Source organism: Mobula hypostoma, chromosome 7 (genome assembly GCF_963921235.1).
Source record: "Mobula hypostoma chromosome 7, sMobHyp1.1, whole genome shotgun sequence".
Taxonomy (NCBI): domain Eukaryota; kingdom Metazoa; phylum Chordata; class Chondrichthyes; order Myliobatiformes; family Myliobatidae; genus Mobula; species Mobula hypostoma.
This window is the reverse complement of record NC_086103.1, coordinates 184,006,145-184,018,437: the sequence shown is the minus strand read 5'-3', so window position 1 is coordinate 184,018,437 and position 12,293 is coordinate 184,006,145. Positions and strand designations below refer to the sequence as shown.

The window sequence follows — 12,293 nt, the reverse complement described above, 5'->3', positions numbered from 1 at the left end:
CAGAGAGAGTGCAGAGAGCGCAGACAATAAAGTGCGAGGGCCACACGGTCAAGAATCCATCTTATCGTACAAGGAACCATTCAATTCAAAGTTCAAGGTACACTTATTATCAAAGTACGTATGCAGTGCACATCTCTGAGGTTTGTCTTCTCCAGACAGCCATGAAACAAAGAAAACCATACTTTATACTTTATACTTTATACTTTATTGTCGCCAAACAATTGATACGAGAACGTACAATCATCACAGCGATATTTGATTCTGCGCTTCTCACTCCCTGGATTACAAATCGATTGTAAATATTAAAAATTTAAATTATAAATCATAAATAGAAAATAGAAAAATGGAAAGTAAGGTAGTGCAAAAAAAACCGAGATGGAGGTCCGGATATTTGGAGGGTACGGCCCAGATCCGGGTCAGGATCTGTTCGGCAGTCTTATCACAGTTGGAAGGAAGCTGTTCCCAAATCTGGCCGTACGAGTCTTCAAGCTCCTGAGCCTTCTCCCGGAGGGAAGAGGGACGAAAAGTGTGTTGGCTGGGTGGGTCATGTCCTTGATTATCCCGGCAGCACTGCTCCGACAGTGTGCGGTGTAAAGTGAGTCCACGGATGGAAGATTGGTTTGTGTGATGTGCTGCGCCGTGTTCATGATCTTCAGCAGCTTCTTCCGGTCTTGGACAGGACAACTTCCATACCAGGTTGTGATGCACCCTAGAAGAATGCTTTCTACGGTGCATCTATAAAAATTAGTGAGGGTTTTAGGGGACAGGCCAAATTTCTTTAGTTTTCTCAGGAAGTAAAGGCGCTGGTGGGCCTTCTTGACAGTGGACTCATGGAAGACTTTCAAAGGAAAACACCAACCCCCCAACCTCACATGCAAAAAAAAACAAATAGCGCAAATAGCATCGAGCATCACCCTCCCCCCATGCAAAAAAAAAGTAATGCAGATAGCAACAAGAGTGGCAGCCCCCAAATGGTCTTACAACAGCGGAGTGGAAGCTATTCTTCGCTTAGTGATGCATGCTTTCAGGTTTTTGTGTCTCCTCCCCAGTGGAGGGGGAGAGAAGAGAGATGTCCGAGGTGGGTGGGTTCCCCAGGCGGTGGGAAGTGTAGACAGAGTCCATGGTGGGGAGATGGAGGGTGTCCTTCACAGTGCTATTGAGCAGCTCTTCCTCACCAGTCGCCTGCCCAGGAGTCACAGCCTGTGGCCAGAGGGGAGAGTGCCAGAGATCAGGTGCAAGTGACTGTCACATAAGATAAGATCAAATGAGCCTTATTGTCACATGTACATTGAAACACACAGTGAACCGTGTTGTTTGTGTCAATGACCAACACAGTCTGAGGATGTGCTGGGGGCAGCCCCCAAGTCTCGCCATGGCTCGAGTGCCAACATAGTATGCCCGCAACTGAACTCTCTTTGGAACGAGGGAGGAACTAGACCACCCAGAGGAAATCCAGATGGTCATGGGGAAAATGTTCCAATTCATGTTTAATTATCATTTAATCATGAGTTAATGTAGCAAGGTTGGACAAAATTGGGTTATTTTCTTTGGAATGTTGAAGGCTGAGGAGAGATCTGATTGAGGTTTGTAAGATTAGGAGAGGCAAAGATAATTGAATTGACTTTATTTCTTACATCCTTCATATACATGAGGAGTAAAAATCTTTGTTATGCCTCCGTCTAAATGTGCAATGTACAATTTATAGTAATTTGTAATAAATAGTATGTACAACAGGACAGTCAATATAACATAGAAATACAATTGTGTCAGCTTGAATTAATCAGTCTGATGGCCTGGTGGAAGAAGCTGTCCTGGAGCCTGTTGGTCCTGGCTTTTATGCTGCGGTACCGTTTCCCGGATGGTAGCAGCTGGAACAGTTTGTGGTTGAGGTGACTCGGGTCCCCAATGATCCTTCAGGCCCTTTTTACATACTGGTCATTGTAAATGTCCTGAATCATGGGAAGTTCACATCTACAGATGCGCTGGGCTGTCCACACCACTCTCTGTAGAGTCCTGCGATTGAGGGAGGTACAGTTCCCATACCAGGCAGTGATGCAGCCAGTCAGGATGCTCTCAATTGTGCCCCCGTAGAAAGTTCTTAGGATTTGGGGACCCATACCAAACTTCCTCAACCGTCTGAGGTGAAAGAGGTGCTGTTGTGCCTTTTTCACCACACAGCCGGTGTGTACAGACTACGTGTGATCCTCAGTGATGTGTATGCCGAGGAACTTAAAGCTGTTCACCTTCTCAACCCCAGATCCATTGATGTCAATAGGGGTCAGCCTGTCTCCATTCCTCCTGTAGTCCACAACCAGCTCCTTTGTTTTTGCGACGTTGAGGGAGAGGTTGTTTTCTTGACACCATTGTGTCAGGGTATGTCGTCCAACTTATAATTCTCCGTAACTTCCGCCACCTCCAACGGGATCCCACCACTAAGCACATCTTTCCTTCCCCCTCCGCTTTCCGCAGAGATCGCTCCCTACGCGACTCCCTTGTCCATTCGTCCCCCCCCCAATCCCTCCCCACCGATCTCCCTCCCAGCACGAGCGACCCTGAGGCTGGCCGGGGGGGGGGGGCTACACTTGTAGGCAGAACAAGTGCTACACATGCCCTTACACTTCCTCCCTCACTACCATTCAGGGCCCCAGACAGTCCTTCCAGGTGAGGTGACACTTCACCCGTGAGTTGGCTGGGGTGATGTACTGCGTCCGGTGCTCCTGATGTGGCCTTGTATACATTGGCGAGATCCGATGCAGACTGGGAGACCGCTTTGCTGAACATCTACGCTCTGTCCGCCAGAGAAAGCAGGATCTCCCAGTGGCCACACATTTTAATTCCATGTCCCATTCCCATTCTGACATGTCTATCCATGGCCTCCTCTACTGTAAAGATGAAGCCACACTCAGGTTGGAGGAACAACACCTTATATTTCGTCTGGGTAGCCTCCAACCTGATGGCATGTTTTCTCTAACTTCCGTTAATGCCTCTCCTCCCCCTCGTACCCCATCCGCTATTTATTTTTATACACACATTCTTTCTCTCTCTCTCCTTTTTCTCCCTCTGTCCCTCTCACTATACCCCTTGCCCATCCTCTGGGCTTCCCCCACTCCCCCTTTCTTTCTCCCTGGGCCTCCTGTCCCATGATCCTCTCATATCCCTTTTGCCAATCACCTGTCCAGCTCTTGGCTCCATCCCTCCCCCTCCTGTCTTCTCCTATCATTTCAGATCTCCCCCTCCCCCTCCCACTTTCAAATCTCTTACTATCTCTTCCTTCAGTTAGTCCTGACGAAGGGTCTCGGCCCGAAACGTCGACTGTACCTCTTCCTAGAGATGCTGCCTGGCCTGCTGCGTTCACCAGCAACTTTGATGTGTGTTACTGTGTCAGGATGATGACTTCTCTGTAGGCTGCCTCATTATTATTTGAGATTGGGCCAATCAGTGTAGTGTCGTCAGCAAATATAATTAGCCGATTGGAGCCATGGGTGGCGACAAGTATAAAGAGGGTAAAGGAGGGGGCTTAGGACACAGTCCTGTGGGGCACCTTTGTCGAGGGTCTGAGGGTCAGAGGGGCAGAGGTGAGGGAGCCTCTCCATATTTATGGTTTCAGGCCCTTTTGGCCCAGTGAGCTCACCCCAATCAATCCCAAGCACATGACCAGTTAACCGAATAAGCTGCACGTCTTTGGACCTTGGGAGGAAACCAGAGCACCCGGAGGAAACCCACGCGGTCATGGGGAGAACGTGCAGACTCCTTACAGACAACGACTGGAATTGAACTGGGTCGCTGGCGCTTTAATAGTGTTACGCTGACTGCTACGCTGTCGTGCCACCCGGCCAGTAGACAACCAGTATCTTTCTACCGGGGGCAAGATGTCTGATACCAGAGAGCATGCGTTTAAGGTGAAAGGGGGTGAAAGTTCAAAGAAGATGTGCGGGACGCAGAGAGTGGTGGGTGCCTGGGGTGGTGGTGGTGGCAATCCATAGGAAAGCGGAGGGCAATGTGGAAGGGGAGGGTTAGATTGATCTTAGAGTAGGTTAAGAGGGTAGCACAATATTGTGGGCCGAAGGGCCTGAACTGTGCTGTAATGTTCTATGTTCTATAGAGGTGTTCAAGAGGCTCTTAGGCACGTGAAAGTGAGGAAAATGGAAGGATTTGGACATTGTGTGGGGAGAGGGACTAGTTTGATTACTGATTTAAATGGGTCAGCACAACACAGTGGACTGTAAGACCTGTTCCTGTGCTGTACTGGTCTATGTGTCAATAATAAACAATCATTCTTTACTATTCTGCAGTCATTGTCTTAAAGCTTTCCACCTCTGTCCCTTCCTTCACATTCAACTTGATATTTAATTCTTTGACCGTGATTTTGGCAACATGGATACCGTCAATGTTAGAGCTTAGAACAGTACAGGCCCTTCGGATGATCAGTTTAACCTTTAACCCGAGATGTTGTGTGCTGGGGCAGCAGGCTGAGGGTAGCAGACACCAACAGAATCAACAAACTCATTCGTAAGGCCAGTGATGTTGTGGGGATGGAACTGGACTCTCTGACGGTGGTGTCTGAAAAGAGGATGCTGTCTAAGTTGCATGCCATCTTGGTCAATGTCTCCCATCCACTACATAATGTACTGGGTGGGCACAGGAGTACATTCAGCCAGAGACTCACTCCACCGAGATGCAACACAGAGCGTCATAGAAAGTCATTCCTGCCTGTGGCCATCAAACTTTACAACTCCTCCCTTGGAGGGTCAGACACCCTGAGCCAATAGGCTGGTCCTGGACTTGGCTGGCACCAGGGCAGGAATGGATTCTCAATATTCCTGGATTTTAGTGCTTTAAAAGGGATAGAGAGGGCGGAAAAAGGGGAGGAGGGGTGGCATTACTGGTCAGGGATACTATTACAGCTACAGAAAGGGTGGGTAATGTAGCAGGATCCTCTTTTGAGTCAATATGGGTGGAAATCAGGAATAGGAAGGGAGCAGTTACTCTACTGGGGATATTCTATAGACCCTCTGGTAGCAGCAGAGATACCGAGGAGCAGATTGAGAGGCAGATTTTGGAAAGGTGCAAAAATAACGGGGTTGTTATCATGGGTGACTTTAACTTCCCTAATATTGATTGGCAACCTGATTAGTTCCAAGGGTTTAGATGGGGCAGAACTTGTTAAGTGTGTCCAGGACGGATTCCTGTCACAGTATGTGGACAGGCCGACTAGGGGGAATGCCATACTAGATCTAGTACTAGGTAATGAACCGGGTCAGGTCACAGATCTCTCAGTGGGTGAGCATCTGGGGGACAATGACCACTGCTCCCTGGCCTTTAGCATTATCATGGAAAAGGATAGAATCAGAGAGGAGAGGAAAATTTTTAATTGGGGAAAGGCAAATTATGAGGCTACAAGGCTAGAACTTGCGGGTGTGAATTGGGATGATGTTTTTGCAGGGAAATGTACTATGGACATGTGGTCGATGTTTAGAGATCTCTTGAGGGATGTTAGGGATAAATTTGTCCCGGTGAGGAAGATAAAGAATGGTAGAGTGAAGGGACCATGGGTGACAAGTGAGGTGGAAAATCTAGTCAGCTGGAAGAAGACAGCATACATGAGGTTTAGGAGGCAAGGATCAGATGGGTCTATTGAGGAATATAGGGAAGCAAGAAAGGAGCTTAAGAAGGGGCTGAGAAGAGCACAAAGGGGGCATGAGAAGGCCTTGGCGAGTAGGGTAAAGGAAAACCCCAAGGCATTCTTCAATTATGTGAAGAAAAAAAGGATGACAGGAGTGAAGGTAGGACCGATTAGAGGTAAAGGTGGGAGGATGTGCCTGGAGGCTGTGGAAGTGAGCGAGGTCCTCAATGAATACTTCTCTTCGGTATTCACCAATGAGAGGGAACTTGATGATGATGAGGACAATATGAGTGAAGTTGATGTTCTGGAGCATGTTGATACTAAGGGAGAGGAGGTGTTGGAGTTGTTAAAATACATTAGGACAGATAAGTCCCCGGGGCCTGACGGAATATTCCCCAGGCTGCTCCACGAGGCAAGAGAAGAGATTGCTGAGCCTCTGGCTAGGATCTTTATGTCCTCGTTGTCCACGGGAATGGTACCGGAGGATTGGAGGGAGGCGAATGTTGTCCCCTTGTTCAAAAAAGGTAGTAGGGATAGTCCGGGTAATTATAGACCAGTGAGCCTTACATCTGTGGTGGGAAAGCTGTTGGAAAAGATTCTTAGAGATAGGATCTATAGGCATTTAGAGAATCATGGTCTGATCAGGGAGAGTCAGCATGGCTTTGTGAAGGGCAGATCGTGTCTAACAAGCCTGATAGAGTTCTTTGAGGAGGTGACCAGGCATGAGGGTAGTGCAGTGGATGTGATCTATATGGATTTTAGTAAGGCATTTGACAAGGTTCCACACGGTAGGCTTATTCAGAAAGTTAGAAGGCATGGGATCCAGGGAAGTTTGGCCAGGTGGATTCAGAATTGGCTTGCCTGCAGAAAGCAGAGAGTGGTGGTGGAGGGAGTACATTCAGATTGGAGGATTGTGACTAGTGGTGTCCCACAAGGATCTGTTCTGGGACCTCTACTTTTTGTGATTTTTATTAACGACCTGGATGTGGGGGTAGGAGGGTGGGTTGGCAAGTTTGCAGACGACACAAATGTTGGTGGTGTTGTAGATAGTGTAGAGGATTGTCAAAGATTGCAGAGAGACATTGATAGAATGCAGGAGTGGGCTGAGAAGTGGCAGATGGATTTCAACCCAGAGAAGTGTGAGGTGGTACACTTTGGAAGGACAAACTCCAAGGCAGAGTACAAAGTAAATGGTAGTGTGGAGGATCAGAGGGATCTCGGGGTACATGTCCACAGATCTCTGAAAGTTGCCTCACAGGTGGATAGGGTAGTTAAGAAACCTTATGGGGTGTTAGCTTTCATAAGTCGAGGGATAGAGTTTAAGAGTCACAATGTAATGATGCAGCTCTATAAAACTCTGGTTAGGCCACACTTGGAGTACTGTGTCCAGTTCTGGTCACCTCACTATTGGAAGGATGTGGAAGCATTGGAAAGGGTACAGAGGAGATTTACCAGGATGCTGCCTGGTTTAGAAAGTATGCATTATGATCAGAGATTAAGGGAGCTAGGGCTTTACCATTTGGAGAGAAGGAGGATGAGAGGAGACATGATAGAGGTGTACAAGATAATAAGAGGAATAGATAGAGTGGACAGCCAGTGCCTCTTCCCTAGGGCACCATTGCTCAATACAAGAGGACATGGCTTTAAGGTAAGGGGTGGGAAGTTCAAGGGGGATATTAGAGGAAGGTTTTTTACTCAGAGAGTGGTTGGTGCGTGGAATGCACTGCCTGAGACAGTGGTGGAGGCAGATACACTAATGAAGTTTAAGAGACTACTAGACAAGTATATGGAGGAATTTAAAGTGGGGGCTTATATGGGAGGCAGGGTTTGAGGGTCAGCACAACATTGTGGGCCGAAGGGCCTGTACCTAGCTGTACTATTCTAAGTTCTATGTTCTTACTTCCTGGCATAATTTACATATTACTATTTAACTATTTGTGGTTTTATTACTATTTAATTATTTTTGGTGCAACTGTAATGAAAACCAATTTCCCCTGGGATCAATAAAATATGACTATGACTATGACATTCTGCAGATGCTTGAAATCCAGAGCAACACACACAACACGCTGGAGGAACTCAGCAGGTCAGGCAGCATCTATGGAGAGGAACAAACAGTCGATGTTTCTGGCCGAGACACCGACTGCTTATTCCTCTCCATAGATGCTGCCTGATCTTCTGAATTCCTCAGCATTTGGTGGGTGTCAGAGGGAGGATGTCAGGGAGAGGTGGGTGCATGGAACACACGGCCAGGGTGGTGGGTGAGGCAGATTCATTCGGGACATTTGAGTCTTTTGGACTTGGATGAATGGTGCTGGGGATGAAAGTCCTGTGCGTGTGGGAGAGAGGGAGGACAAGGTCTTGTTTTGCTGTTGTGTTCTGTGTTGTTCTGCCAAGCATTGCGGGTATGTTATGTTGGCACCGGAATGTGTGGCAATGCTTGTGGGCTTCCCCCCAGCACATCACTGGGTGTGGTGAAATGATGTATTTCACAGCACGTTTCAAATAAACCTGAAGGAAAATTTCAGTGCTGTGTGAGAGGGAAGGGTTAGATTATTTATTCACAAAATGGCAGAGGAACCCAGCAGGTCGGACAGCATCTACAGAAATGAATAAAAAGTCGACCTTTCGGGCCGAGACCCTTCATCAGGACCGGAAAAGAAGGGGGAAGATGCCAGAATAAAAAGGTGGGCGTCAGGGGGAGGAGTATAAACAGAAGGTGATAGGTGAAGTCAGGTGGGTGGGGTGGTGAAGTATGAAGCTGGGAGGTGATAGGTGGAAAAGGCAAAGGGCTGAAGAAGAAGGAATCTGATAGGACAGTGGAGCACGGGAGAAAGGGAAGGAGGAGGGGCAGCAGGGGAGGAGATAGGTAGGTGAGGAGAAGAGGTAAGAGGCCAGACTGGGGAAGTGAAGAAGATGGAAGGAAGGGGAGGCTGGAGGCAACCCAGATAGAATATGAGATGTTGGTCCTCCAGCCCGAGAGCGGCTTCATCATGGCAGAAGCGGAGGCCGTGGACCAACATGTGATGTCGGGAATGGGGATAGGAATTGAAATGGTTGGCAGATAGAGCAGAGGTACTCGACAACATGGTCTCCCAGTCTAGGTCAGTAGATTTCTGGTAATGTTCCTCCCTCCCCCTTTCCCCTTTCCCCTTTTTCATTCCCCCACTCTGGCCTCTTACCTCTGCTCTTCACCTGCCTATCTCCTCCCCTGGTGCCCCTCCTCCTTCCCTTTCTCCCATGGTCCACTCTCCTCTCCTGTCAGATTCCTTCTCCTCCAGCCCTCTACTTTCTCCACCTGTCACCTCCTATTCTTACTTCATCCCCTCCCCCACCCACCTGGCTTCATCGTCATCTTCTGGTCTGTCCTCCTTTCCCTCCCCACCACCTTATTTTGGTACCTTCCCCCACATCCTTTCCAGTCTTGACGAAGGGTCTCGGCCCAAAACATTTCCACAGATGCTGCCTGACCTGCTGAGTTCCTCCAGCATTTTGTGTGCCTCAACCTAACCCTTCCCTCCTATGTAGCCCGCAGTTTTCTGTTCAACAAGCCGCTCTCTCCCACATGTACAGCAAGCTGCTCTCTCCCACATACACAAATCGCTCTCTCCCACATACACAACAAGCCGCTCTCACCCACATGCACAGCAAGCCGCTCTCTCCCACATACACAACAAGCCGCTCTCACCCACATACACAAGCCGCTCTCTCCCACATACACAACAAGCCGCTCTCTCCCACATACACAACAAGCCGCTCTCTCCCACATACACAAGCCGCTCTCTCCCACATACACAACAAGCCGCTCTCACCCACATACACAAGCTGCTCTCTCCCACATACACAACAAGCCGCTCTCACCCACATACACAAGCCGCTCTCTCCCACATACACAACAAGCCGCTCTCACCCACATACACAAATCGCTCTCTCCCACATACACAAATCGCTCTCTCCCACATACACAGCAAGCCGCTCTCTCCCACATACACAGCAAGCCGCTCTCACCCACATACACAAATCGCTCTCACCCACATACACAAATCGCTCTCTCCCACATACACAGCAAGCCGCTCTCTCCCACATACACAGCAAGCCGCTCTCACCCACATACACAAATCGCTCTCTCCCACATACACAAATCGCTCTCTCCCACATACACAGCAAGCCGCTCTCTCCCACATACACAAATCGCTCTCTCCCACATACACAACAAGCCACTCTCACCCACATGCACAGCAATCCGCTCTCTCCCACATGCACAGTCCTTTAATCCCCAGGACCATCCGTACATGTTTAAATATCCCTCATGCACTTGCCTCTATCACCACCCTGGCAGTGCGTTACACACACTCACCACTCTCTGTGTAAAAAAAAATCTAACTCTGACCTCCACAGATTGCTGGAGAAATTCAGTGGGTCGGGCAGTGTCTATGGAGATACCTCACCCAGATATGTTGACTGTCCCTCTCCATAGACACTGCCTGACCTACCAAGTTCCTCCAGCATTTTATGTGTGTTGCTCTGGATTTCCCACATCTGCAGAATCTCTGACACCCTTCCCCTCCCCCCTCACATACTTTCCTCCAATCATCTTAAAGTTATGCCCTCTTGATAACAACTTTGTAAAACACCCCAGAAAGGTTTAATCATAAATGATTATATGATTATATTGGTATATTGAAGTTGTATAAGACATTGATGAAGCCTAATTTGGAGTATTATGTGCAGTTTTGGTCACCTACCTACGGGAAAGATGTAAATAAGGTTGAAAGAGTGCAGAGAAAATTTACAAGGAACTTTCTCAGTCTGAGTTATAAGGAAAGATTGAATAGGTTAGGATTTTCTTCTTTGGAACTTAGAAGAATGAGAAGAGATTTGAGTGAGGTATACAAGATTATGAGAGGTGGAGATAGGATAAATGCAAGCAGGCTTTTCCCACGTGGGTTGGGTGGGGTTACAATTAGAGGTCATGGGTTAGGGGTGAAAGGTGAAAAGTTCAACAGGACCATGAGGGGAAACTACCTCACTCAGAGGGTGGTGAGAGTGTGGAACTAACTACCAGCGGAAGTGGTGCATCCGAGTTCGTTTTCAATGTTTGGATAGGTACATGGATGGTAGGGGTATGGAGGGCCATGGACCCTGTTTGGGTCGATGGGAGTAGGCAGTTTGAATGGTTAGGCATGTACTAGATATCCGAGTTTCTGTACTGTACTTTTCAATGAATATCCAGAACATGAAATGAAGGGTCCCTGAAAGTCAGTCTGTAGGTTGTGGTGACATTTCAATGATGGGGGCAAGTGAAGTTATCCCCTTTAGTTCAAGCTTGTGAAGTCAGCTCCAGCAAACTGGACTACAACATCTACAAAGAGTTTAGAGTTGACTCTAAATGCGCTAAGCTAATGGGCCCCACTGTAAGTGCGCAGCTATGTGCGTGCCTCTTTTAAGACGTTCCCAGTAGGTACCGGCGAAGTCTCCTCCCCTTCCCGAGACTTTCCCCACCCATCCCATTGTGTTTCAGGTATTTGTGTTTATGTGGGTCCCTTGAAATATAAAACAATCTGGGCGGCTTTGTTTCGCTGGAGAGCGCTTGGCGACGGCAAGGGTCTTCGGCGTCGCAGGTGAGCGCTTCTGGCTCGGGGTAGTCCGTGTCCGACAGGTGAGCTAGAGGCGTAGAGGAGCGCAACGCACCTGAGCCGCCTCTAAATCCCCTGCGTAAGCTGCCCCCGAGCTGCGCTGGAGGGGCAGGGGGCAGGGTTCCGCGCCGGGAATTTTGCAGTAAAATGGTCCCACGGCAGGAGTCTCAGGCACCACAGCGCACTTCACAAACTGGCTCTTTGTTTCAAATTCAGGTTTGCCGTCGCGGGCGTACGGACCCAGGGTGACTAAGGCCGTAAGATATAGGAGCAGAATTAGGCTATTCAGCCCATCGAGTCCGTCCCACCAGGGCTGATTTTTAACCCTCCCAGCCCCAGTCTCTCCTGCCTTCTCCGCTTAACCTTTGACGCCCTGACCAGAACTGATCAACATCCGCTTTAAATACACCCAGTGAATTCCACAGATTCACCACCCTCTGGCTAAAGAAATTCCTCCTCATCTCTGTTCGAAATGTAAGTCCTAGGCTACCCCACCAAAGGAAACATCCTCTCCACATCCTCTGTTTATTCCTCTCCATAGATTTTCCCTGACCTGCTGAGTTCCTCATAAAGTTTACTCTGGATTTGCAGAATCTGTGTTTCTATAAATGCCACCTGCCTATCATCTCCCCCGGCGCCCCTTGTCCTTCCCCTTCTCCTGTCAGATTGCTTCGTCAGCCTCTTTCACCTGTCACCTGCCATCTTCTTGCCTTATCTCCCTTCTCCCACCCTCCTGCCTTCCCCTCACCCAGTCTCACCTATCACCTGCCAGTTTGTGCTCGCTATCTTTAGTAAATTCAAAACATTAAACTAATTCAAAGGAAGACGGGGGGTCCGAGATAGAAACCATAGAAAAACTATAGCACAGAAACAGGCCTTTTGGCCCTTCTTGGCTGTGCCGAACCATTTTCTGCCTAGTCCCACTGACCTGCACACGGACCATATCCCTCCATACGCCTCCCATCCATGTATCTGTCCAATTTATTCTTAAATGTTAAAAAAGAACCTGCATTTACCATCTCATCTGGCAGCTC

The 12,293-nt window shown here is 48.5% G+C and overlaps 1 protein-coding gene across 6 annotated transcripts in view; it reads left to right on the top strand.

Annotated features, from left to right (window-relative positions):
* The window catches only part of LOC134349807 (arf-GAP with Rho-GAP domain, ANK repeat and PH domain-containing protein 1-like), a 310,918-nt gene that overhangs the window by 114,269 nt on the left and 184,356 nt on the right, over positions 1-12,293 (top strand). The window contains exon 1 of one of the 6 annotated variants that reach the window (XM_063054709.1): positions 11,045-11,244. The exons of 4 other annotated variants lie outside the window; for them this stretch is intronic. The gene's annotated coding sequence lies outside the window, so the exon portion shown is untranslated. Of the gene's footprint in view, positions 1-11,044; positions 11,283-12,293 lie in introns of those variants that run through there. One more of the 6 variants, XM_063054708.1, reaches the window with a different exon arrangement.